The sequence below is a fragment of the Ursus americanus genome, chromosome 21 (assembly GCF_024610735.1).
Source record: "Ursus americanus isolate L20-20 chromosome 21, mUrsAme1.1.p, whole genome shotgun sequence".
Lineage (NCBI taxonomy): Eukaryota > Metazoa > Chordata > Mammalia > Carnivora > Ursidae > Ursus > Ursus americanus.
The window spans coordinates 13,939,773-13,946,601 of record NC_142147.1 but is presented as its reverse complement, the minus strand read 5'-3'; positions in this window follow the sequence as shown (position 1 = coordinate 13,946,601).

The following is a 6,829-nucleotide window of genomic DNA, read 5'->3' as shown; positions in this document are numbered from 1 at the left end:
TTAGCAAACTGAAACCAGTCCAATCCAGTGGTCCCTGAACCTGGCTATGAAACAAAATCACCCAAGGAACTTTTTTTTTAAAGTAAAGGTCCCTGGGGGCCTGGGTGGCTCAGTTGGTTAAGCCTCTGACTCTTGATTTTGGCTCAAGTCATGATTTCAGGGTTGTGAGATTGAGCCCCACATCGGGCTCTGTGCTGGGCATGGAGCCTGCTTCAGATTCTCTCTCTCTCTGCCTCTCACCCTGCCTCCCTCTCTCTAAAAAAAAAAAAAAAAAAAAAAAGGAAAGATCCCTACAACACCAGCACTGAGCCTTGGCAAAGATATGGAGCAACCGGAACTCTCACACGTGGCTGATAGGAGTATAAAAATGGTACGACCCTTTTGGAAATCGGTCTGGCAGTTTCTCACAGAGTTAAACACACACCTATCTACAACCTAGCCATTACCATCACAGGGATTTACCCAAAAGAAATGAAAGACCTGTGCAAGAATGTTCATGGCGGCTTTATTCATAATAGCACCAAACGTTGGGAACGGCCAGTTGTCCATCACCAGGAGACAGGATGAGCAAGCTACAGAAACATTCATACGGTGGCATACCACTCGGTAATAAACAAAGAACCAACTACTGATACATGCAGCAGCACGAATGAATCTCAAAACTGTGCTGAGTGAAAGAAACAGACAAAAAGAGTACATATTAGAAGATTCCATTCATATGAAACTCTAGGATAAGCCAAGTTAATCTACGGTGATAGAACACAGATTCATGGTTGCCTAGGGATGAGGCCGGCAGAGATTGACTTGGAAGGGACACAGCAGTGGTGTGCCCGAGTCAGCTGGTACTGGCTCACAGGGACCCACTGTGAGCTTCTTCAGGGACAACTCTTTCAGTGACATCGTATCGATGGCTTGAAATTGGCCATGCTGGGAATGTTTACACCACAGAGATCAGCAAACACTACAAAGCAGAGCGTTTTTTATCCAAGGGAATCAGTTGTTAAACTCTTACCAACATACCACTGGGCATGAAGAAGGCTTCTGGGATGTCGAAATGTTCTAGCTTGATAGGGTGTGGGTTACGCAGGTTACAGACATTTTGTCAAGCCAGCTCAAGCTGTTCACTTGGGATTTATGCCTTTCCCTACGTGCACATTATGCTTCAGCTAAACATGTAGGGGAACAAACAAATCAAAAACCCAGGATGGGTGTCTGGGTCCCATTTTAGGCCTACCACATGGGGCCTGATGCACCCAAGTTGGTCCTGGTTCAAAGGCCAGGTTTGGAAACCACTGGTCAAGTTTGACAGTAAGTACAGGGTTTATTAAAACAAACAAAACAAAACAAAAAAACGTGATGAGGGGCGCCTGGGTGGCTCCGCTGGTTAAGCGACTGCCTTCAGCTGCTCAGGTCATGATCTCGGGGTCCTGGGATAGAGCCCCGAATCGGGTTCCCTGCAGGGAGCCTGCTTCTCTCTCTCCCTCTGCCTGCCGCCCCCACCCCCCACTTGTGCTCTCTGTCAAATAAATAAAATCTTTAAAAATAAAAGAAAATAAAAAATAAAATAACAGTAGTGATAACCCCAGCGAGAGGTAAGACTGGAAAGAATTCTGGGGACCACCTCCAGAAAGACTATATATGGTCACCCTTGAGAGTTGGAGCCTTTTTTGGGTGCAGCAGGAGGTTTTTGAGCAGTGGAAGAGATGATGGCCATCAGTGTGGATCCATACCGTTCACAGAGGCTGCATTTGAGGGGGAGGGACTTGGGGCCGGAAGACCCAACTGGTTCATTCAAGGGGAAATGTAGATCAGCACTAGGATATGTGGGCAAAATGGAAAATAAGACATTGCAGGAATAAAGCAGGGAGGACCGAAGGTTGGTTCAAGAGTGGAGCTAATGGTGAGCACGACAGTGTGCTTACCACACGCCACACACACAGCTTCGAGAACCTCGCATGATGCATCCATTTACTCCTCACAGCGACCTTATGAAGTAGGATGGTATCATTATTCCCATCTTACAGCCGGGGAAACTGAAGCATGGAGAGTTTAAAGAGCTTTCTCAAGGACGCAGAGCTAGTAACTTTTTGAAATTATTGGTTTTTAATTAACTGTACTGAGGTATAATTAAAATACAGTAAAATACATGGATATCGGGTGTACCATTCAAAGAGTTTTGGCAGGTGTATTTGCCCTATGTAATCCACACCCCTATCAAGGTCTAGAACTTTCCCATCCCTCCAAAAAGTTCCCTAGTGCCCCTTCCCAGTCAACCCGCTCACCCTCCGCCACAACCCTGGTCCCAGGCGTCACGGGTTGGCTTTCTGCCTCTCCCCGTTGGTTGCGCCTATTCCGGAAGTCCATATAAATTAAATCATACAATACGGATTTTGTGTCTTTCAAAGATAGAAATTCAAGCACATCAGGAAAAGAAATCCAGTGAGCTAAAGGGAAATCCGGGGAGCTAAAGGTAATTCCTAAATAAGATTTCTGGAAATGTGGAAATGAAAGGACTATGGAGATTTTTTTAACTTGATTGTAGTAGCACTTCCGTGGTGCTGTCTCTACTGAGACCTAATTCATCTTTAAATTCTGAGAAGGGGAAAGGGAAGAAGGAGTCGAGATGGGTTTTACTTTACAGTCGGGTTGTGAAGGCCGGGAAGGGGCCTTTGTACATCCTGAAGGTCACGGACAGGGCACATGACTTATTTTAAACAATCTGGGGTTTAGGCCCTGCTGTACCTCTACATTTTATTCTTGGAACTCTTATTTTATTGGGTGTTTAGAGATGCCCCCAAGCTCCAGCCAGACACCTTGCCTTTTAGGGTCATTTCTGAAGTCCCAATTTGGCCACACACATGCCATCTTCTTTGGCCCAGGAAATGGACATCCTGTTTTATACTCGTGAAATCCATCCCACAGCAACTCTGGTGTCCATGCTAAGCCCAGCCGGAAGCAGCTTTCTTTCTTCACCAGAAGTAGCCCTTGAAGCAAATCCTCCCTTATGATGTGGCCAGTGATAGGGAAGTGTCTTGCCTGATCAAGGAAAGAGGTATCTGACTGTGGTCTGCAACCTTTAAGGAGTGTGACACCCACTTCCTGTTATTTCCAGACCATCCTGCTGATCTCCGAAAAATGCTTGTTACGTACCTTTTTTTATTTAAGGAAAATCAAAAAGGAGCTGGTTTTTGAAAACCCCAAGTGTCTCTTGAACAGGAGACACCAAGGGGTATGGCCAGTCAAGATTGACGACTGGGGCCAACAATGGGACTGACAGTTAACTGCATGGTGTGTGCACTTCTAAACTCGGCCCTTATGAGGTTTAAAAATGTACCCAGGGTTCATTTACTAGATAATTTAAACATAGGATTACCATATGCCCCAGCAATTCCACTCTCTAGCGTATATCCAAAAGAATTGAAAACAGGAGTTTAAACAAAGAGTCGCCCATGAATAGTCATAGCAGCACTATTCACAATAGCCAAAGGTAGAAATAACTCAAATGTCCATCAACTGATGAATGGGTAAACAAAATGGAATATTACTCCGCTACAGAAAGGCACGAAGTCCTGACGCCTGCTGCCACATGGATGAGCCTCGAAAACATTATGCCAAGCGAAAGAAGCCAGACACAAAGGCCACATAGTACATGATTCTATTTATATGGAATATCCAGAAAAGTCAAATTCATAGAGACGGAAAGCAGATTCGAGGTTGCCAGGGCTTAGCCAGGGGGGATTGCTTAAGGGGGCTCGGATTTCCTTTTCAAGATGATGATAACGCTTTGGAGCTAGATGGCGGTGATGGCCACACAACGGTGTGAAGGCGCTAGATGTCACCGAAGGATACACTCTAACGCCAAGCCCTGCGCTGGGTGCTGGGTTGCAAAGATGAGTCAGACATGGTGCCCATCATGGCTAACATCTGCTCATTCGGCTCTTTCAGTAGTTGAGATACTGAAATACCCCACGCCAGTTGGTAAACAGTCACTGCCCTGAATACCCTCCGGCTTCCCTGGGCCCTCCCCCGAGACTTCTAGATTTCACTACCATCCAGTAACCCAAATGTGCACCCCAGTTACCACCTTGGTAGATCTCATAGTCAAATGGTGGACACTCTAGATTTTGCTCAAAAATGATTACCTCCTGCAGAATTTCACCTTTTGAAGTGCACACATATGGACCACAATGTACCCCATATTCTTCTCTGTCTCCCTCTCTCCCACTCCCACTGAGCACCGTTTCTGTCTTCACGCTACCAGCCCCTCAAAATCTTCTCAACTCTTGCAGTTCACTTCTGGCGTCTCTAACCACCTTGGAGCTATGGTTGGCCATCTCCATGTACTTTTACCGTTCTCCCTGACTCTCTCCTGCCTTGGCCTTCCATTCTTTTTGCTTGGCCAGCCCCATTGCTGGGGAATATGTCACCTGCCTTCTGCATGTTCGCTTTCTGCCCCAGTGCTCAGGAGCCCTGCCAGGGAAAGTCACAAGAGCAGGTGTCCTGAGAGTTTTGCACCCTTGGGCTGGCAGACGTCAGCTATGCCTTCCCTGATGATGGGCAAAATATCCCCTTGCATTTTGTTGATCCCCCATTACTACCTCTTGGTCAATTAATTTCTTCCTTGCATCCTAAATCTTTCTGCTCTGACCTATAAATACACCCAGAGACTATTACTCACCCCCACCCTGTAACAGAGACATTTATTGCTCAATGAATATTCAAATGTTCCCCCCAGTTTTCTAGGACTCTTGCAGTTAGGTGGAGCCATGGGACTGATCTGGTGAATGGGCTTCGAGTGGAAGTAACACGTCACTTCTGGGCTGAAGCATTTGGAAGCCGGTGCACAGCATTCTCGCTCTCTCTTCCCTTCCTCAACGCGTTGGAAGCTACTGGCTGAGGAGATGTCCTCACCAGATAGGAGCAGTTTTGATCACTGGGTGTTGATAGGGAGAAGAGGGGCCCCACAGAGTTGTCTAACAAGAACAGAGATATTTGTAAAAGAGAAATCAGACTTTGCCATGTGAGCTACTAATATTTAGAGGGTAATTTGTTACTGCAGCATAGCCTAGCATTGTACTGACTGATACACACCCTAAGATAACAACGATCAGAACATCTTCCCTGGAATCTGCTTCTCCCTCACGTTTCCAACTCATTTTTCCCCACCTTATTTTCCTTATGTTTCTCTCCACTGCTGCATTACTCATGTGTAAGGTCTATATGCATGTCTGCTGCTTTCCTTTTCTCTCTACAAATTATTCCTCAATCCCTGGTCCCTGACTCACACTTTACCAAATTATTCTCTGCAAAGCTCCCAGTGATACCCAGTACCCCAAATTCAATAGCATTCTTAGCAGCTTTAGCCCCTCTGCAGACAGCTGCCCTGAGGGTCTGCTCTGCTTCTTAGATTCTTTCTCTGGTATCTTCTGAGAGCTTGGTTACCCAGGTTTTCCTCCTGCCCCATCAATGCTGGTTCTTAGACTGCTTTGCTGGCTGCCCCTCCTTCTTCCTGCCCCTTAAATATAGCCCATCCCAAGGTCTAGCCTGCAACCCTCTCCACTCTGTACTTTCTCTCTTGGAGATCTCACTCAAACTTTGGCTTCAATATTCTTGTTCATGAGTGTGACTCCCAAATCTGTTTATGGTCTCTGTTCTCAAAGAGCACCCAGCTAACAGTGGACACCCTGAACTCTCTGAGCTCTAAGACCGCAATTCTACCCACTGGGATGTGTTCACCCATCAAGTATCCAAAACCAAACCCATTTACTCTCTCTCCCTCCAGCAGAAAGCCTGTTACCTTGTCCTCCATAGTACATGGTTTCTCCAACTTACAGCTGCCCAGGCTCAACTTTTGGGGGTCCATTTCCACCCACACATACATCTGGGGAATTCCTAGTTCTGGAAGGTACACGGTCTTCATCCTCTGCTCCATCTCCTCCCTCTTTCCCATGCCCTCTGCCACTCCTAGAGTGTCGGGCCTTGCTGACTTGCCTTTGCAGTCTGCATAACCTCCTCCCTGGGGGCCCTGCCTTTTCTTTCCCAGCTCCTCCATCTCTTGTCCAGCCAACTCTCCTCAAGCTCAATCTGCCCCTTCACCTTCAGTGTTTCCCCAGTGCCTCTGAGTCTGTTAGGAGCTCCCCAGCCTCAGAGAAGGGGCCTTCCACATTATGACTTTCCTGATCTTATTTTCCCACATCCACAGCCCTCATACTCCAGGAAAAGTGGCTTATTTCTTGTTGTCCAAACAAGGGCTCACCTTATTTGGGTCCTTGCTCAAACTACTCCTGACACCTGGGAGGACCCAACCCCCAGCCCTCCTTTCTGTCTGTAGAATCCTACCAATCATTCACACCTATTCTAAATGCCGTTTTCTCTAGAGACACTAGCCTAATTCCCTTGGTCTCATGTGTTTTCTCTCTCTTTCACATCTTTAGAGTCTTTTATTTGTAACTCTCTTATAAGCTGGGATGAAAAACTTGTTCTCTCTTGACACTGTCCTTCATCTGTATGACATTCTGCTGTCTGTCCTCTCAGGCAGGTGGTTCTTTGCAAGGCTCTACCCACATGGCATTTTTAGAAACTGAATTTGTTTTGGCTACATTTCAGGAAGCGGCACTTATATGATGCTTGTGCTTTCAATCATAAGATTAAACCTCACTTCAAATGGGGAATTACCAATGAAGCAGTGGCTGGGCTTTCCTGGGTCCCGCTTCTGTGAACACTTTTGAATTTAGCAGCTTTTTTTGTGACTTTCTGAGCTAAACATAACTACAAGCGAAACCTGGCTGCTTTGCATGTGCTTGGGGGCCTCCCAGCCAGGTGGTTCTTC